The sequence below is a fragment of the Rhinopithecus roxellana genome, chromosome 17 (genome assembly GCF_007565055.1).
Source record: "Rhinopithecus roxellana isolate Shanxi Qingling chromosome 17, ASM756505v1, whole genome shotgun sequence".
Lineage (NCBI taxonomy): Eukaryota > Metazoa > Chordata > Mammalia > Primates > Cercopithecidae > Rhinopithecus > Rhinopithecus roxellana.
In genome coordinates, this window is record NC_044565.1 from 67,570,300 (window position 1) to 67,591,931 (window position 21,632).

General features: G+C 44.1%; 1 protein-coding gene across 18 annotated transcripts in view; it reads right to left on the minus strand.

Annotated features, from left to right (window-relative positions):
• DTNB (dystrobrevin beta) overlaps positions 1 to 20,017 on the minus strand; it is a 299,924-nt gene extending 279,907 nt beyond the window's left edge. For 11 of the 18 annotated variants that reach the window (XR_004054289.1, XR_004054290.1, XM_030920985.1 and 8 more), the window contains exon 1: positions 19,347 to 19,538. The gene's annotated coding sequence lies outside the window, so the exon portion shown is untranslated. Of the gene's footprint in view, positions 1 to 19,346; positions 19,635 to 19,929 lie in introns of those variants that run through there. The other 7 variants (XM_030920988.1, XM_030920984.1, XM_010383015.2 and 4 more) reach the window with 3 other exon arrangements.
• Positions 20,018 to 21,632: the final 1,615 nt, after the last annotated feature.

The window sequence follows — 21,632 nt, forward strand, 5'->3', positions numbered from 1 at the left end:
CACTTTTCTGGGAGAGAGGCAAGCACCCCGACCCCCTTCTCTCCCTGTCTCTACCCCTTCTCTGCTTTTCTGGGGGAGGGGCAAGCACCCCAACCCCTTCTCTCCCTGTTTCTTCCCCTTCTCTACTTTTCTGGGGGACGGGTAAGAACCCCGACCTCTTATTTTTGTACCCCAACCTATTTTTGTGCCCCGACCTTATTTTTGCACCCCAACCTCTTATTTTTGTGCCCCAATCCCTTACTTCCACGCTCCTACCCCTTTCCCGCTTTTCTGGAGGGCAAGAACCCCCGAGCTCCTTCTCTCTGTGTCTCTACTCTCTCTTTTATCTCGGCTTGCCTCCTTCACTATGGGCAACCTTCCACTCTCCATTCCTCCTTCTTCTCCCTTAGCCTGTGTTCTCAAAAACTTAAAACCTCTTCAACTCACACCTGACCTAAAACCTAAACGCCTTATTTTCTTCTACAATGCTGCTTAACTCCAATACAAACTCGACAGTAGTTCCAAATAGCCAGAAAACGGCACTTTAGATTTTTCCATCCTACAAGATCTAAACAATTCTTCTCGTAAAATGGGCAAACGGTCTGAGGTGCCTGACGTCCAGGCATTCTTTTACACATCGGTCCCTCCCTAGTCTCTGTTCCCAATGTGACTCGTCCCAAATCTTCCTTCTTTCCCTCCCGCCTGTCCCCTCAGTCCCAACCCGAAGCATCACTGAGTCTTTCCAGTCTTCCTTTTCTACAAACCCATCTGACCTCTCTCCCCTCCTCGCCAGGCCGAGCTAGGTCCCAATTTTTCCTCAGTCTCTGCTCCCCCACCCTATAATCCTTTTATCACCTCCCCTCCTCACACCCGGTCTGGCTTACAGTTTCGTTCCGCAACTAGCCATCCCCCACCTGTTCAGCAATTTCCTCTTTAAAAAGTGGCTAGAGCTAAAGGCATAGTCAAGATTAATGTTCCTTTTTCTTTATCCGACCCCTCCTAAATCAGTTAGCGTTTAGGCTCTTTTTCAAATATAAAAAAAAACTTAGCCAAGTTCATGGTCTGTTTAGCAGCAACCCTGAGATGCTTTTCAGCCCTAGACCCTAAAAGGTCACAAGGCCGTCCTATTCTCAATATACATTTTATTACCCAGTCTGCTCCTGACATTAAATAAAGCTCCAAAAATTAAATTCCGGCCCTCAAACCCCACAAGAGGACTTAATGAACCTCACCTTCAAGGTGTACAATAATAGAGTAGAGGCAGCCAAGTAGCAACTTATTTCTGAGTTGCAATTCCTTGCCTCCACTGTGAGACAAACCCCAGCCACATCTCCAGCACACAACTCCAAATGCCTGAATGGCAGCTGCCAGGGGTTCCTTCAGAACCTCCTCCCCCAGGAGCTTGCTACAAGTGCCAGAAATCTGGCCACTGGGCCAAGAAATGCCCACAGCCCAGGATTCCTCCAAGGCCATGTCCCATCTGTGTGGGACCCCACTAGAAATCGGACTGTCCAACTCGCCCGACAGCCACTCCCAGAGTCCCTGGAGGTCTGGCCCAAGGCTCTCTGACTGACTCCTTTCCAGACCTTCTTGGCTTAGTGGCTGAAGATCGACGCTGCCACATCTCCTCGGAAGCCTCCTGGACCATCACAGATGCCTTGGGTAACTCTTACAGTGGAGGGTAAGTCTGTCCCCTTCTTAATCAATATGGAGGCTACCCACTCCACATTACCTTCTTTTCAAGGGCCTGTTTCCCTTGCCTCCAAAACTGTTGTGGGTATTGACGGCCAGGCTTCTAAACCTCTTAAAATTCCCCAACGCTAGTGCCAACTTGGGCAACATTCTTTTATGCACTCCTTTTTAGTTATCCCCACCTGTCCAGTTCCCTTATTAGGCCAAGACATTTTAACCAAATTAGCTGCTTCCCTGACTATTCCTGAACTACAGCCACATCTCATTGCCGCCCCTCTCCCCAACCCAAAGCCTCCTTTGTGTCTTCCCCTCGTATCCCCCACCTTAACCCACAAGTGTAGGATACCTCTACTCCCTCCTTGGCGACTGATCATGCACCCCTAACCATCTCATTAAAACCTAATCACTCTTACCCCACTCAACGCCAATATCCTATCCCACAGCATGCTTTAAAAGGATTAAAGCCTGTTATCACTCGCCTGCTACAGCATGGGCTTCTAAAACCTACAAACTCTCCTTACAATTTCCCCATTTTACCTGTCCTAAAATCAGACAAGTGTTACAGGTTAGTTCAAGATCTGTACCTTATCAACCAAATGTTTTGCTATCCACCCTGTGGAGCCCAACCCATACACTCTTTTGTCCTCAATACCTTCCTCCACAACTCACTATTCCATTCTGGATCTTAAAAGATGCTTTTTTCACTATACCCCTGCATCCTTCATCCCAGCCTCTCTTTGCTTTCACTTAGACTGACCCTGACACCCATCAGGCTCAGCAAATCACCTAGGCTCTACTGCTCCAAGGCCTCAAGGACAACCCCATTACTTCAGTCAAGCCCAAATTTCTTCCTCATCTGTTACGTATCTCGGCATAATTCTCATAAAAACACATGTGCTCTCCCTGCTGATCATGTCCGGCTAATCTCCCAAACCCCAATCCCTTCTACAAAACAACAACTCCTTTCCTTCCTAGGCATGGTTAGTGCAGACAGAATTCTTACACAAGAGCCGGGACTGCGTCCTGCAGTCTTTCCGTCCAAACAACTTGACCTTGCTATTTCAGCCTAGCCCTCGTGTCTGCGTGCAGCGGCTGCCACTGCTTTAATACTGTTAGAGGCTCTAAAAATCACAAACTATGCTCAACTTTCTACAGTTCTCATAACTTCCAAAATCTATTTTCTTCCCCAACCATCGCTCAGGACAATGCTTATGCTGATAAGTTAGCTAAAAAAGCAGCTAGCTTCCAACTTCTATCCCTCACGGCAGTTTTCCTCCTTCACATCGGCCACTCCCACCTACTCCCCCGCTGAAACTTCCACCTATCAATCTCTTCCCACACAAGGCAAATAGTTCTTAGACCAAGGAAATTATCTCCTTCCAGCCTCACAGGCCCATTCTATTCTGCCGTCATTTCATAACCTCTTCCATGAGGTTACAAGCCGCTAGCCTGTCTCTTAGAACCTCTCATTTCCTTTCCGTCATGGAAATCTATCCTCAAGGAGATCACTTCTCAGTGTTCCATCTGTTATTCTAGTACCCCTCAGGAATTGTGCAGGCCCCCACCCTTTCCTACACATCAAGCTCGGGGATTTGCCCCGCCCAAGACTGGCAAATTGACTTTACTCACCTGTCAGAAAACTAAAATACCTCTTGGTCTAGGTAGACACTTTCACTGGATAAGTAGAGGCCTTTCCCACAGGGTCTGAGAAGGCCACCGCGGTCATTTCTTCCCTTCTGTCAGACCTAATTCCTCAGTTTGGCCTTCCTACCTCTATAGAGTCTGATAACGGACCAGCCCTTAATAGTCAAATGACCCGAGCAGTTTCTCAGGCTCTTAGTATTCAGTGAAACCTTTATATCTTTTACCGTCCTCAATCTTCAGGAAAGGTAGAACAGACTAATAGTCTTTTAAAAACACACCTCACCAAGCTCAGCCACCAACTTAAACAGGACTAGACAATACTTTTACCACTTTCCTTTCTCAGAATTCAGGCCTGTCCTCGGAATGCTACGGGTTCCAGCCCATGTGAGCTCCTGTGTGGACTCTCCTTTTTATTAGGTCCCAGTCTCATTCCAGACACCAGACCAACTAGACTGCACCCCAAATAACTTTCATCCCTTCTGTCTTCTGTCTAGTCATACTCCTATTCACCTTCTCAACTACTCATAAATGCCATGCTCGGGTTTACACTGCTAGTGTACACTGTTTCTCCAAGCCATCACAGCTGATATCTCCTAGTGCTATCCCAAACCACTGAAACTCTAAATTCCCTCTTAAAGTAAATAAATAATCTTTGCTAGCAAGGCTATGCTGAGCCTCCTTAAGCACTCCAATTAGATGTCCTAGGTCCTCCCAATTCTTAGTCCTTTAATTACCTGTTTTCTCTCCTTTTCTTATTCAGACCTTGTGTCTTCCGTTTAGTTTTTCAATTCATACAAAACTGCATCCAAGCCATCACCAATCGTTCTATACGACAAATACTTCTTCTAACGACCCCACAATATCACCCCTTACCACAAAATCTTCCTTCAGCTTAATCTCTTCCACTCTAGGTTCCCACACCGCCCCTAATCCCGCTTGAAGCAGCCCTAAGAAACATCACCCATTCTCTCTCCATACCACCCCCCGCCAAAATTTTCACGACCCCAACACTTCAACACTATTTGGTTTTATTTTTCTTATTAATATAAGAAGGCAGGAATGTCAGGCCCCTGAGCCCAAGTCAAGCCATCGCATCCCCTGTGACTTGCACGTCTGCCCAGATGGCCTGAAGTAACTGAAGAATCACAAAAGAAGTACAAATGCCCTGCCCCGCCTTAACTGATGACATTCCACCACAGTAGAAGTGAAAATGGCCGGTCCTTGCCTTAAGCGATGACATTACCTTGTGAAATTCCTTTTCCTGGCTCATCCTGGCTCAAAAAGCTCCCACACTGAGCACCTTATAACCCCCACTCCTGCCTGCCAGAGAACAACCCCCCTTTGACTGTAATTGTCCTTTACCTACCCAAATCCTATAAAACGGCCCCACCCTTATCTCCCTTCACTAACTCTCTTTTCGGACACAGCCCACCTGCACCAAGGTGATTAAAAAGCTTTATTGCTCACACACACACAAAAAAAAGAAAAAAGAAAAAAGATACCTTGCTACACATAACCCTTGGGTAATTGCTTTCACTAAATATATTGCTAAGATTCACCTATTGTTTCTTCTTTTTTTTTAACCGCCGTATAATTCCAAAACTGCATTTTAATCTACTCTCCTGCTGATGGAAATCTGAGTTGTTTCTAGTTTTGTTTTTTTTTTCCTATCATGGACAGTGTTGCTACAAACATTGTTGTACGTGTCTCTTGCTGCACAAGGTCAAGAGTTTATCTCGGGTGTATATCTACAAAAGGAATTGCCAAAACGTTTTTTAAAGCGCACCAAAGTACATTCCTGTCAGTGGTATATCAGAGTTCCTGTGAATTCACAATCTCTCCAACACTTGGTCCACCGGGCTTTTCAAATTTTGCCAATAGCATGGGTATATGATTTCATCTTACTGTGGTCTTGATTTGTATTTCTTTGATCACTAATGAAAGTGCCCATCTCTAATATGTTTACTGATCATATGTGTTTCCTTTTCTGTGAGGTGCCTGTTTACGTCTTTTGCAATTAAGCTTTTGTTACAGTAGTCTTGAAATATCTTTTAATCTCAACATAGGGAAGGACTTTCTAAGCAAAAGTTTGCCTAAGTTAAACCACACTTTTTAAAAACTCTATGTATCAAAACTCATAAGATGAAAAGACAAGTCACAAACTGGGAGAAGAGACCTGCAATGCATATAACCAACAACTGGTATCCATGATATGCACAGAACTTGTACTAACCGGTAAGAAAATTTGACATAAGATATAAGCAGGCGGCCGGGCGCGGTGGCTCAAGCCTGTAATCCCAGCACTTTGGGAGGCCGAGACGGGCGGATCACAAGGTCAGGAGATCGAGACCATCCTGGCTAACACAGTGAAACCCCGTCTCTACTAAAAATACAAAAACTAGCCGGGCGAGGTGGCGGGCGCCTGTAGTCCCAGCTACTCGGGAGGCTGAGGCGGGAGAATGGCGCAAACCCGGGAGGCGGAGCTTGCAGTGAGCTGAGATCCGGCCACTGCACTCCAGCCTGGGCGACAGAGCAAGACTCCGTCTCAAAAAAAAAAAAAAAAAAAAAAAAAAAAAAAAAAAAAAGATATAAGCAGGCAGGCCGGGCGCGGTGGCTCAAGCCTGTAATCCCAGCACTTTGGGAGGCCGAGACGGGCGGATCACAAGGTCAGGAGATCGAGACCATCCTGGCTAACACGGTGAAACCCCGTCTCTACTAAAAAAATACAAAAAAAAACTAGCCGGGCGAGGTGGCGGGCGCCTGTAGTCCCAGCTACTCGGGAGGCTGAGGCAGGAGAATGGCGTGAACCCGGGAGGCGGAGCTTGCAGTGAGCTGAGATCCGGCCACTGCACTCCAGCCCCGGCGACAGAGTGAAACTCCGTCTCAAAAAAAAAAAAAAAAAAAAAAAAAAAAAAAAAGATATAAGCAGGCAATTCACAGAAGAAGCAACAAAAATGGAAAACAAATATATAAAAAGTTGCACATAAGAACTCAAGACTAAACTATAATATCTAAGGAACCACAGCTGGGGTATAAAACCATAAAGAAATCCAAGGGGCCGGGCGCGGTGGCTCAAGTCTGTAATCCCAGCACTTTGGGAGGCCGAGGCGGGCAGATCACGAGGTCAGGAGATCGAGACCCTCCTGGCCAACACGGTGAAACCCCGTCTCTACTAAAAATACAAAAAAAAAAAAAAACTAGCCGGGCGCGGTGGCGGCGCCTGTAGTCCCAGCTACTCGGAGGCTGAGGCGGGAGAATGGCGGGAACCCGGGAGGCGGAGCTTGCAGTGAGCTGAGATCTGGCCACTGCACTCCAGCCTGGGCGACAGAGCGAGACTCTGTCTCAAAAAAAAAAAAAAAGAAATCCAAGGAAGGGATTACTATACAAATCAGGACAGTGATTACTGTGGGAGGAAAGGAAGGGGCTATGACTGGGATGAGGTACATGGAGCTTTTAAAAGAGTTGGCAGAATTTTTAAGCTTTACGGAAATATTATTTTTTATGTATTCTCTTGTAATTTTTTTCACTTAATATTTTGAAATTGATTCATCTCGATGGCAGGTTTCTTCACCTGGATGAAGATGACAGAAGTGTTTGCTCTACGATAATTCACTAAGCTGTAGTTGTTTTAGTATCTGTTTTATTCTGCAACACAAAATTTACAAAAATATAATTTACCTATCACACACATCAAATGAAAAAATAAGTCTGAAAATACCATTTATATTGGCAAAAATATGAGGTGACGTGAATTCTCATATATAACCACTTTGAACAGCAAAAGCAGTATCTGGTAATATTAAAAATGGATATAGGCTGGGCATGGTGGCTCATACCTGTAATCCCAACACTTTGGGAGGCCAAGGCGGTTGGATCACCTGAGGTCAGGATTTCGAGACCAGCCTGCCCTACATGGCGAAACCCCATCTCTACTAAAAATACAAAAAATTAGCTGGGCATGGTGGCGGGTGCCTGCAGTCCCAGCTACTCAGGAGGCTGAGGCAGGAGAACTGCTTGAACCCGGGAGGTGGAGGTTGCAGTGAGCTGAGATTGTGCCCCTGCACTCCAGCCTGGGCGACAAGAGAGAAACTGCATCTCAAAAAAAATAGACAATGGATATATCTAATTACCCAGAAATTCCCCTTTTACAACTATGTCCTAAGGAGACACATACAAGAACACTTACGATGATATTGTTTGTACACACAAAATCAGAAACAACCTAAATGTACATCAACAGAAGCATGGGAAAATAAAATTATACTATAGTCAATCACAGAATAGAATAAAGCAGAGCTACATTTATCGAGATGGATCGATTTCAAAATACTAAGTGAAAAAAGTTACAAGAGAATACACAAAAAAATAATATTTCCATAAAGCTTAAAAACATGCATATTAACAGAAGCAGGACTGGGACTATGGTGAGGTGAACAAGGCACCTAGGGCACAAAATGTAAGGAAGCGTCATACTGGGGGTCATGCAAGCCCATGACTGAGGGGCTCCTTACATTGGGGACCTAGGTGCCTCCTCATCTCACCCTGGCCCTGATCCTGAATATAACATACATAGATGCAAACACATACACACACACACACACACACACACACACACACACACACAAACACACAGCAAAAGTATAAAGAAGTATATAGAAGGCCAGGCGCAGTGGCTCACACCTGTAATCCCAGCACTTTAGGAGGCCGAGGCGGGCATATCAAGAGGTCAGACTGAGACCATCCTGGCTAACACAGTGAAATCCTGTCTCTACTAAAACATACAAAAAATTAGCAGGGCGTGGTGACAGGCGCCTGTAGTCCCAGCTACTCTGGAGGCTAAGGCAGGAGAATGGCATGAACCCGGGAGGCGGAGTTTGCAGTGAGCCAAGATCACACCACTGCACTCCAGCCTGGGAGACAGAGGGAGACTCCGTCTCAAAAAAAAGCATATGGAAATGGTAATCATCAAATTCAGAAAAGTGAGTATCTCTGGGGATAGAAACAGAATCTTGACCGCAGAGATATACCAACTCCACTGGCTACATTTTCTTTCTTAGGCTGGGTTCTAGGTACAATATATTCTTTTTGTGTGTGTGTGCTCCATTTATTTAAGTGGAAATACATATTTTTTAAAATTTTAGTTTAAGTTCTGGGATACATGTGCAGAACGTGCAGGTTTGTTACATGGGTATACATGTGCCACGGTGGTTTGCTGTACCTATTGACCCGTCATCTAAGTTTTAAGCCCTGCATGCATTAGGTAGTTGTCCTAATGCTCTCCCTCTCCTTGCACCCAACCCCCCAAGAGGCTCCTGTGTGTGTTGTTCCTCTCCCTGCATCCATGTGTTCTCACTGTTGAACTCCCACTTACGAGTGAGAAAATGCGGTATTTGATTTTCTGTTCCTGTGTTAGCTTGCTGAGAATGATGGCTTCCAGCTTCATCCATGTCCCTGCAAAGGACATGAACTCATCCTTTTTTATGGCTGCATAGTATTCCATGGTGTGCATGTGCCACATTTTCTTTATCCATTCTATCATTAATGAGTATTTGGGTTGGTTCCAAGTCTTTGCTATTGTAAATAGCGCTGCAATAAACATACGTGTGCATGTGTCTTTACAGTAGAATGATTTATAATCCTTTGGGTATATACCCAGTAATGCGACTGCTGGGTCAAACGGTGTTTCCGGTTCTAGATCCTCAAGTAATCCCCACGCTGTCTTCCACAATGGTTGAACAATATATTATTCTTTATGCTTTATATGTCCTATTTCTTTATAATATTTTAGATCATCTACTTTCAGTATATTCTCTGGTAAGTCTTATCCTGCGTGTTTTAGCAGGGGTGAAAGGTAGTTCTCCATATATTTTATTATTGAAACAGAGTATACCAAATACCATAAGCTCTGCACTTTTATCCAAATATACATGAACTCTATAATCTAGTACAATAGCCATGATTTCAAATCTTTAGCAACGTGTTCTACCAGTATCTCAACAATAGTTGCTAATAAAGGATACATTTCAATTTTACACCAAACTCAAATTATTTATCTATACATTATTTCAGCCACTGTTACCAAACAGGAAGAACAAGAGTTTATGGCTTTTTGTCTTTTATTCCTAAACCTCAAAAGAACTTCTAAAAATTTATTATTAAGCTTAATAAAACGTTAAGGTACTAGATTAATTAGAGCATGACTACCAATCACTGAAAAATGTCAGTAAGTCTGTCTTTATGTTCTGAATGCTTAGTTTTTAAGTATCTCAATTTATAACATTAGCCCATAATATCATTAGTAAATACCTTCAGGCACAATGTACTCAACGGTGTATATAAATCCATATTTTAAATAGTATTTTTAGTAATTCTAAGCTATTTTTTATGAATGCTTCTTCATCAATCTGATGAGATCACCATTGTTTTTATATTTTCCATTTGACTGACAAGTTCACAATATAAATAGAAGTATCCACTCTGTTTCTTTCTGGCTGTTCGCATGTGTTTGCATTATTACTTCAATCTTCAGTTGACTCTGAAACTTCAATCTGCATTTTCTTTGCAGGAAACTTTGTGAGCCATTTGTCTATTTTGCAAGGTTCATTTTATTCAAATCAGGTAATATGATCTGGAAGACCACTAAACCCAGCAGAGGTGAACTAAAACATGTGCTAAAACAATATAAGCAGGTAAATAAGGAGGATCACATTATCAGCCCCTCCAAGCGGTGGGGTTCCCTAGCTTACCATACCTGACAGACATCAGACACAGATGAAGTAAAGTGTCAACCTATGGGTTAAATACTGGTAAAACTTGATTGCTCGTATTTTCTTGTAATACCCTGCCTAGAGGATCATTTTACATACCTCCCACTTTGGAGACTATTGCTCTTTTTAAAAGTAATGAGAAGACAAGACTGCACTGAGCTTGAGATTTTCAGGATTAGGGCTGTTAGAAGTAGAGAGGAAACTAAGAGTCTAAGTGGTCAGGTAACTTGGCCTGAAGCTGCAAAACTAGGAATCTGGAGTTTTGACGATGACGATGCTAAAGCCCATTTCTTTCTACTGTGTCACATCGCCCCCTCCAGGGCAACATGAGGCTTCAAGGAATAAGGAAAGAATACAGGTCCCAAAACTGTGGTACTGGATCAGACCTTAAATCATGGAGTTAAGTAGGGTCTGCAAGAGAGTGCAGCAAAAAGTTTGGATCCTTGTTAGTTCTTACACTCTGTTCTATTCATAGAACATAGAGTGTTTCAGACCTGGACTACGTCTACACATAGAAGTTTTGTAACTCCCACAGTAAAGACTAAAAGAAAAGGAGACGTGGCTTTGGAAGTGTCGCCAGAATGTCTCTGTACATGCCTTGGCGTTAGACAGCCTTTATTTCCTTTGAATATTTTTGTTAATTTCTTAACCCTGTCAGTTCTCAGCTACGTCAAAGCATCCAAGTATTGAAATTTCTTATGTAAGTTCACCACTTCCCACCATCTCCCTGTCAGTTTTTCTTTGGATGTCCATTTAATTAAGAAGTCAGTGAGGGGCCAGGCGTGGTGGCTCATGCCTGTAATCCCAGCACTTTGGGAGGCTGAGGCAGGCAGATCACAAGGTCAGGAGATGGAGACCATCCTGGCTGACACAATGAAACCCAATCCCTAATAAAAATACAAAAAATTAGCCAAGTATGGTGGCACGTGCCTACAGTCCCAGCTACTCGGGAGGCTGAGGCAGGAGAATATCCTGAACCCGGGAGGTGGAGGTTACAGTGAGCTGAGATCGCGCCACTGTACTCCAGCCTGGGTGACAAAGCGAGACTCCATCTCAAAAAAAAAAAAAAAAAAAGAAGTTAGTAATGACTAAGACTCTCATTAACACTTAGTTATAACAAGCCAAACTTTATTGAAAGAGAATTTCCTTGCTTATTTCAGAAAAATTCTCAAATATCCTTCCTCTATAACTTCTTTTCTCTCCTCTTTCAGATTAAAAAAAAAAAAAGGGGCCAGGGATAATAAATGTTCATAAAACCTTAAAGATTTGCTTTTTACAAATCTGAGAGGGTTCTCTAGGTTCCAATAAAAAAATTCAGTAACTGCACTCCACTACAACAGAGAGTTCTGAGTAGCTAAATATAACCTCATAGGGCTGTGGTAATTCTTAAATAAACAGCATGTAAAGCATTTAGCACGATAACTGGCATCAGGTAAGAGCCCAATAAATGTTAGCTATTATTATTAATATTATTAGTACTATTCAAATATAGTGAAGTTACAATGATATTTAGTCCAACCCTGATTACTATAGCATTTCAGTCCTATTTTAACTTATATATAATGTTAATATACAAAAATTCAAGTTTAAAATATGTTTTATGTAAAGGTTGTGAGGTTTTTATGTTAAAAATGAATTAACAAGTAAATCATATACATTTGTTTCTCTCAGTTACCTACAACTCAGAGAGGTCTGTCCTACTCTTGACATGTTAAAGAGGAGGAAAAATAATTTCAAGAAATGCCCCCAAAAAAGGCCTCCATAAAATTCAACACCCAATTAAAAACACTTACCAAGAACAGAAGAAAATTTCCTTAAATTGACAAAAGACATCTGCCAAAAACCATCAGTAAACATCATATCTAACAGTGAAACACTGGAAACATTACCACTCAGGAAAAAGATTAAAATGCCCATTATCATACTTATTCTTGTACTGGAGGGCCTAGGCAATGCCATAAGAAAGAAAAAATTCTTCGTATAAAGTTGAGAAAGGAGCCTGGTTAATTAAATCTTCTAGAAAGTGGCCCAGTAAGTACATTCTTTGATGCATCCTCTCTGCTCTAAATACACAATAATGGATAAAATATTTTTTAACAATATTTTTTAAAAATTAGGTTCAAAACCAAGACAAATCTCTATTTGGAGAAACAGAATAGATACACAAAGTTGCAAGCAGGACTGAAGCTCTAGGCATCCTGAGTCTAGAACCAGGTGTGCACTTCCTGTGGGGTAGTAAAAACAGAAAGCAAAGGAGGATGAAGAAATGGAGACATCTGGGCCAGACCCACTGCTCAAGGCCAGCAATGATGCTGGAGCTGAAAGGAAGCTAAAAAATACTGCTGCCAAGCTCTGCCTAGAACTACAGTTTATCTAATACTCTAGGCTTAGGTAAGTGGGAAGATATAAACAGCCTCAGGACCAGGAACTGAGTCAAGACTCATACTGTATGAGAAGATCGAAAATAGCCCAATTAACTCAAAGGGCAGGACCCTTGGCCCACAATTATCGTATCTGATTCTAGACTGAGGTTCAGTAGGTCAACTGAAGCACCTGAAATATCACCACACAGAGGAGAGTGGGCACAGAAGATAAGAAAACAAAATCTAAAGTACTCACTCTGAAAATGGGTCTGTCATTTGGCTGGGTGTGGTGGCTCACGCCTCTAATCCCAGCACTGTGGGAGGCTGTGTTAGGCGAATCGCTTGAGGTCAGGAGTTCGAGACCAGCCTGGCCAACATGGTGAAACCCTGTCTCCACTAAAAATACAAAAATTAGTCAGGCGTGGTGGCGGGCGCCTATAATCCCAGCTACTCGGGAGGCAGGAGAATCACTTGAACCTGGGAGGCAGAGGCAGAGGTTGCAGTGAGCCGACATCGTGCCACTGTACTCCATCCTGGGAGACAGAGCCAGACTCCATCTCAAAAACAACAACAACAAAAAAGAGTCTGTAATTCAAAACTTCAAAACACATGAAGAGATACACTGAAAGACAGCCAACAAAACCAACGACTGAATATCATTCCAGGTGAAGTTTAATTTTACAGAACAGTCTGACAGACCTATTATATAAATACATTTAGGGTACTTGGACAAAAATTGTAAAAATTATTGGGAATGCAAATGGTATAGTCACTTTGAAAGATAATTTAATGGTTTCCTACAAAGCTTAATATATTCTTACCATTTGACCCAGAAATCACTCTCCTAGGTATTTTCCCAAGTGAGTTACAAACTTAATGTCTACACAAAAACCTGCACACAGATGTTTATAGCAGTTTTATTCAAAAACTGCCAAAAACTAGAAGTAACCAAGACGTCCTTCAGTAGGTGAACGAATAAACAAACTGTGGTGCTTCCATAAAATGGAATATTATTATTCAGCGCTAAAAAGAAATGAGCTGGCCGGGCATGGTGGCTCATGTCTGTAATCCTAGCACTTTGGGAGGCCAAGGCATGCAGATCACGAGGTCAAGAGATTGAGACCATCCTGGTTAACATGGTGAAACCCCATCTCTACTAAAAATACAAAAAATTAGCCGGGCGTGGTGGCGGGCGCCTGTAGTCCCAGCTACTCAGGAGGCTGAGGCAGGAGAATGGCATAAATCCGGGAGGCGGAGCTTGGAATGAGCTGAGATCGTACCACTGCACTCCAGCCTGAGCGACAGAGCGAGACTCCATTTCAAAAAAAAAAAAAGAAAAAGAAATGAGCTATCAAGTCACAAAAAAGACTCAGAGGAAACTTAAATGCATATTGCTAAGTGAAAGAATCCAATCTGAGTTGGCTCCATACTATATGATTCCAAATCTATGACATTTCCAAATCTGGAAAAGGTAAAACTATAGCCATGTAATAACATTTATTCTGTCTGTACTGCTGAGTATTTTACAAGTGAGCCACTTGCATAGTTGTAGCACGCAGTCATGCCATGTAATGACATTACATGTAATGCCAGGTTAATGATACATGACATTATGCATTTGTCAAAACCCATAGAATATACAATACAAAGAGTGAACGCTAAATCAGGAACTTTAACAACAATGTATCAATATTGGTTTATCAATTATAATAAATGTAGCATACTAATGCAAGATGTTAATAATAGGAGAAACCACATGGGAAAGAGTAGGTACATGGAAACTCTGCTCTATTCAGTCATATTAGTCAGTGTTGTGTTAATCTATTTTTATTCCATTATGTATATTGTTTTAAAAACTGTATTACTGACAACTGCACTTGAGTACATACACAAAAGAAATGGAAACAGAGACTTAAACAGACATATGGATACCAATGTTCATAGCAGCACTCCTTGTAATGGCCAAAACAGGGAAAGAACCCAAATGTCCATCAATGAATGAATAAACAAAATGTGGTATATGCATACCATGAAACATTATTCAGCCTTAAAAAGGAAATGTTGACACATGCCACAATATGAATGAACTTTAAGGATACTATACTAAGTGAAATCAGCCAGATACAAAAGGGCAAATCTTATAATGACTCCATTCATATGAGGTACCTAGAGTAGTCGAATTCATAGACAGTAAGTAGAATGGTGGTTGCCAGGGGCTGAGGGAAGAATGGGGAGCTGCTGTTTAAGGGGTACAGAGTTTCGGTTGGGGATGATGAAAAAGTTCTGAAGACAGTGGTGATGGCTGTGCAACAACGTGAATGTATTTCATGTTACAGAACTGTACACTTAAAAATGGTTAAAACTGTAATTTTTATGTTATGTGTATTTTACTATAATAAAAAAAACTTAGAGTGCTGAAAAACGAGTCATCCAAATTGAAAAAAAAATAAATTGTATCTCTTCATTATACCATACATAGAAATAAATTCCATATGGAAAGCAAAACTTTTTTAAACTTTTGGAAGAAAATATAAGAATATATCATTAACACCATGAGAGACAGAAAATTTTCTTAAACCAGATACACACCCGAAAAAAGACAAGCCATTTAAGGGAAATTTTTCATAAATATGACATTAAACTTAAATGGTATATACAACCAAATACATTGTTAACAAAGGGAAAGAAAAGCCTAGGGCTGGCAGGATACATTTGCAACACACAGACCCATTGAAGAATCAGCATCTAAAGGAACCCAACTGTTCCTCAGTGAGTAAAAGGATATATACGCTGTGATGTAAGTCGACAACCGGGCCAGGTGTAGGGGCTCATGCCTGTAATCCCAACACTTTAGGAGGACCGCTTGCCAGCCTGAGCAACATGGCGAGACTGCATCTCCACAAAAAATTTTAAAATTAGCCAGGCATGGTGGCACGCAAGTGTAGTCCCAGCTACTTGGGGGAATCACTTGAGCCGTGAAGTGCCACTGCTCTCCAGCCTGGGCAACAGAGCAAGACCCCATCTCAAAAAAAAAAAAAAAAGCCTACAACTGAATACACTAAGCAGTTAAAAATAAATGGATTAAATCCACAAGTAGCAACATGGTTATAGCCCCATTAATTATGAAGTAACATGCGTACCTCTGACCCAGCAATTGTATTTTTTCATTCACTACAGCAACGGTCCTTAATGAGAATACTGAATAAACTACAATACATACTACATAAGAGATTGTGTAGAAGTTAAAATGACTCAGGTTGATTCCTGTGTTCCAACATGAAAAGATCTCAAAATCATTCTGTTAGGGGAAAAAACTGCAGAACACTGTGTACGGTATGATGTCATTAATGCAGAGGAGAAAAAAACTGCTCTTTTTTTATTCTGTATTACCTATGTATACATGAAAATACACAGAGAATAGTCTGGAAAGACCACAAAACGGATAACTTCCGTTTCCGTGAGTAGGTCAAGGGGCCCTTTATTCTGTCTGTACTGTTTGAGTATCTGACAAGTGTGTGTGTTCCCTATATATACAGGAAAATACATAGAGAATAGTCTGGAAAGACCACAAAAACTGATAACTTGTTTCCGTGAGTAGGTCAAGGGGGCCTTTATTCTGTCTGTACTGTTTGGGTATCTGACAAGTGAGTGTGTGCTCTGAGTGACCTGCAGAGTTGCAGCACAGAGTACGCACTGCACAACTCCAGGAGCTGCCAGGCACGGGGACTCCAATGTGAATGATGCTCCCTAAAGCTGGGCAGTATACAATCTACACAACTAGACGCCACAGCTCTGATGCTTATGTAATTCGAAATCAATAAAAGGGAGTGGGGAGGATAGAGAATGGACTGCAAACCAGCACAAGGGAACAATCTGGGGCGATGGAAATTTCTTTTTTTTTTTTTTTTTTTTTTGAGACGGAGTCTCGCTCTGTCGCCCGGGCTGGAGTGCAGTGGCCGGTTCTCAGCTCACTGCAACCTCCGCCTCCCGGGTTTATGCCATTCTCCTGCCTCAGCCTCCGAGTAGCTGGGACTACAGGCGCCCACCACCTCGCCCGGCTAGTTTTTTTTTTGTATTTTTTAGTAGAGATGGGGTTTCACCGTGTTAGCCAGGATGGTCTCGATCTCCTGACCTCGTGATCCGCCCGTCTCGGCCTCCCAAAGTGCTGGGATTACAGGCTTGAGCCACCGTGCCCGGCCGGAAATTTCTTGATTGGAATGCTGGTTACAAAGTATACAGCAGTCCCCCACTCAGAAATAAACAATTTGTAAGTTTTAAGTTGTGTACCATTCTGAACAGCTGATGAAATTTTGTGCCATCCCACTCTGTCCCACCTGGGATGTGAACCATTCCTTTGTCCAGCATATCCACACTGCATAAGCCACCCTCTGGTTACTCACTTAGTAGCTGTCTCAATGATCAGATTGACTGTCATGGTATCACAGTGCTTGTGTTCAAGTAACCACTGTTTTACTTAATAATAAACCCAAAGTGCAAGAGTAGTGATGCTGGCAATTGGGATATGCCACAGAGAAGCCAAACATATGCCTAAGAGAAATCATTAATCTCTCATGGTACCTAATTTATAAGTTAAAACTTTATCATAGGTGCTTAAGTATAGGGGAAAAAACAGTCTATATAGGGTTTGGAATCAGCTGTGGCTTCAGGCATCCACTGGTGCTCTTGGATGAGGCTAACGGGGGGACTACTGTACACATTTTTCCAAAACTCATCCAACCGCACATGGGAAATCTGTACATTTTATTGTGTCCACTATACATCAAAAAGTTGGTTTTAAAATAAATATACAAACAAAATATCATCGAGAGAGCCTGGAATAAGGCACCCAATATTGCAGAACCTACGCACTTCTCAACAAGAGACCTGCTGGCTATACACAGTCACACAGAGTACGCACTACACAACTCCAGGACTTCCAGGCACGGGGACTCCAATGTGAATGGTGCTCCCTAAAGCTGGGCAGTATATAATCTACACAACTAGACGCCACAGCTCTGATGCTCATGTAATTCAAACAGGAGAAATAAATTTACTTATTCAAGACTTCCTATACAATGCCAGATTTTTATTATTACTCTTATTTTTCACACGAAGAAACTAAGGCCCTGAGGTAACATAAGACAAAAAATAAAACAGTAAGTTGAAATTCTCTTGGTTCTGAGTCTAATTTTCTAACCATAGGTAGAAATTTGTCTCTCGTGCATAGTGGACATCCAAAAACTACCAGCACTACCTTGACTGCACAACCCCTTTGAAAGGCAATTCCACTTATGCATTATGATAAAAATCCTCAGAGAACTCATAAAAGGTCAAGTTTTAATTTGGCAAACAAAGTAACCCAACAGGCACTGCAACCCAGGTTACTGAAACAGCAGCCTGGAGCTCCAGAGTTCAGAGATTCAACCAAGGCAGAGGACAGGTAGGATTCCAGCCCTTACAGAAAAGCAGAGGCACCGACAGCCTCGCACTACAGGTCTAAGATCCAAGAACTAGGATGAAAATGAAAAAGTGTTTTCTAGACAACACTACCCTCTTCCTTCTCAAGTGACAGGAAAAGCCAATGGGAGAAGGAACAAAATGGGATGATCTCAAGCAACAGCCCAAGGAGCAAGCTCTTGACGGCCAACATGTAAGACACATGGGAAAATGGTAGCATGGCCACAGAAACCAAGACCTCGCCGCTTTAGCCATTGCTTTAACGAGCCCAGACCTTAGAAACTGGGTTGCCGGGTATGGCAAAAAAAAAAAAAAAAAAAAAGGCAGAGAGAGAGAACTTGTGGAACCTAACACTAGAGTGACTAACACTGCTCCACGGCAAGTGTGGCCAAACCTTGCTTGTCCATTCATTCATGCAATAGATATTTATGGCTCGACCGCTGTGAGCCAGGCAACATTCTGAAGACTTTGCAGTGAATTGTCATGGAGCTTATTCCTAGTTGGGAAGGAAGGAAACTTCCTTTCTTTCCAAATGTCTTTTTTCCCCTCTGAGAGCCCCCTTTAAATGGTACCCGTAGGAGCCTTTGAAACTCTCCCAAATTTCTCCCATAGGCTCATTTGACCTTTCCGCTTTATCCCCAAAACCACGCAAATTATGGCTTCAATTTCCCAATACTGGGAAAAGACAAAAGAGACCTAAAGTGAATAGAGCATTAAACATAAAATTGGACGCTCTTTTGTATTTTATGTGCATATCTTCACAGCCACACTGCCAGCACCTCAATAACATGAGGGTGTTTCATACTATTTCGTGGCCCCAGTGCTGACTACGGGTCTCTACTCACAGTAGCTGGAAGGTCTTCCTAATCCCAAGGCCTGGCACGGGAATTTAAGGGCAAGTATTCGTTACCGGCATTCTCCTTTCGGGACACTTTCCTGACCAGGGTGACCTCCCGGACAGGTTCGCTATTAGGCCCCTCGGGAAAAAGTGATTTGGGGTGATCTGAAATAAATATCCTTCCCTCTGCCAGGGCCTGCCCGCCTCACCTGCCCTCTGCCAGGACCTGCCTCACTCGCCCCTTCAGCACCTAATGCAGAGCCGCCTCCAGGCGAGCCAGGCTCGGGCAGCATCAGCCCGGCGCCGCGCCCCAGCTCGCGCCCGTGCCCCGGCGCGCTCCGGACCCCGAGACCCCTCCCGGCCCGGGCTCCGCAGCATCCCCTCTGCCTGTCCCTCCGTGGCCGGCCGCGCCGTCCCACCTCGCAGCCCCGCGCGGTGCAGTGGCCCCTGCTCCCCGCGCCGTCCCCGCCTCCCGCGGCGCCGCACCCGCAGACTCCTGGGTCCCCAGTCCCGGCGCAGCGCGGGCTCCCGTCCCGCACCTCGCGGGCGCGAGGCTCCAGCCCGGCTCTGCTCCCCGCAGCCCCGGCGGCGGCCGCAGACCCCCACCTTGCTCACTTCCCTGCCGGAGCAGGGGGCGTCGGGAAGGTCTCCTGCGGCCTCACTCCTCCTCACGCTCCGGCCCGGCCCCCTCGGCTGAGGCAGCGGCGGCGCCCACTCAGGCCCCGGAGCCGCCCCCGCGGCGAACGTTTGCTGCGCCTGGCTCGCACCGCTTCCCCGCCCGGCACGCGCAGCGCCCGCCCCCGGCGCGAGGGCGCGAGGGCGGAGGGGGGAGGGGGGAGGGGCGGGCGCGCGCCCAGCGCGAGCGCGCGACCGGGGGCGTGGCTTCCGCGCGCGAGGAGGGGGCGGGAGAGGCTGAGCACCCCTTCACCCCGCCCCCGCGGTTCCGGGCAGGCGGGAAGCTGGCTGCATCCAGGCTTCTCCCCCTCTCTGGCGCCGGGCCGAGTGCCTTTCCATCCGCAGGTATCCGCCGGCAGGGTGCCTGGCCCGACGTGACTACCGGGCAAAGAATGCAAAGAGCCACCCCGTGAATCATTCTCTGCGCCTAGGGCACAAGCCTCTGCCCGAGTGACCCCCATGAACTCCGCAAGCTAGCTCAGCCGCGGCGTTCACCCCGCGCCGCACCAGGTACCTGTGGGCGCACGATCACGGTCACAGCGCCTGGGGTCGAGGCTCCCCAAACTTAGCGGGGAAAACAGCCGTGTACACAACCAAGTCCGTGACCTGTGCAGAGCCAAGCTACAGTGCGATGCTGTGGGAAGGCACAGAAGCTAGAGATGACTTCCGCTTGGACGCCGCAGAGGGCTTCCTGGAAGAGGCGGCATTTATGGTCAGCCTCGAAGGAAGAAAAAGAAGTCCTAAGAGGAAAAAGGGAGGACATTAGGGCTGGGAAAACAGCTTGGGCAAAGGAGCCAGGGGCAGTCAGATTTACCATCAAAGCACCAGCTTTTTTGTGTTTTACTGTTATCCATCTTTTATAGAATTCTTTCCAAACTGTGTGAAATACAGGAGATGATGCCAAATTAGGATATAGCAAGGACTTTGTAAATGGTTCAAATGGTCATTTTTCTCAATGTTACTTAAGACTTAAAACAGCAACGTCCTTTAGGGGCTATTGGTCAATGATGAAGGCTGTAAGCTCCAGAGCTAAGCGACCCCAGGCTTGCATGCTGGGAGTATGGTTTTCACTGTTTTTTGGCACCTTATGGTAAGGCAGATCGTGCCACCTCCTGCTGCTGCCTGCCTGCCTGCCTTTAGAACACCCTCTTCCTCCTCCTCTCCTCTTTTTATTTTTAAACTCCTATGGTGAAGGAAATGCTGATAACCAACTTTGTTAAATGGGAACAAATAGGTTCCTCAAAAGATGAGCATTTTTGGCTGGGCGTCGAGGCTCACACCCGTAATCCTAGCACTTTGGGAGGCTGAGGCGGGCAGATCACTTGAAATCAGGGGTTGGAGACCAGCCTGGCCAACATGGCAGAACTCTGTCTCTACTAAAAATACAAAAATTAGCCAGGCGTGGTGCTGTACGCCTGTAATCCCAGCTACTTGGGAGGCTGAGGCAGGAGAATCGCTTGAACCTAGGAGGCAGAGGTTGCAGTGAGCCGAGATCGCACCACTGTACTCCAAGCCTGGGCAAGAGAGTGAGACTCCGTCTCAAAAGAAAAAAAAAAAAAAAAGATGGACATCTTACCTTTCATATATGAAGTGTGAATATTTTCATGCTTGAGGAGACTTATCTCTTGTAGGCATGGTCTTGGCTATGTTTTGTACATATGAAGATACTCAGAATCAGGTAAGAGACATATAGCCTCTTCATTTGCCCTTTTTGAGCACCCACTATGTGGAAGGCATTGAGAGGTGTTAAACATTGATTCTGCTATTCCGAGAAAAGATGTGTAAATAATATAAAATAAATGTGTAAATATTGCTTGATATGTTTGTTCCATTGATTGAAACCAAGGTAATTTCAATATGTGGGCTAGACAATCATAAACCGTAAGGGAATTAAATATTTCAAGGACACTGTATTGGCATCTCCATCTCTGTTCTCTATTTCTTCACTTCCCACATCCTCAGAAAACTTCTCAAACACCTTTCAATCATTCTCCCCCTCTCACTCCAAAATTACCAGCTTCTCTTTACTTGTCTCTTTCCTTAATCATCTATACATGTTTAAGCTTTTCCTATCCTCAAGAAAAAGGAAGAAACCCTTTCTCTGTCCCTCTAGATTCTGCTTCAGTTACTAGTCCCTGTCTGAGTTTTCCTTCACAAATGTCTTGAAAGTCATCTACCCTTATCTCTACCTCCTTAGCAGTTCCTCAGCTCCTCAAA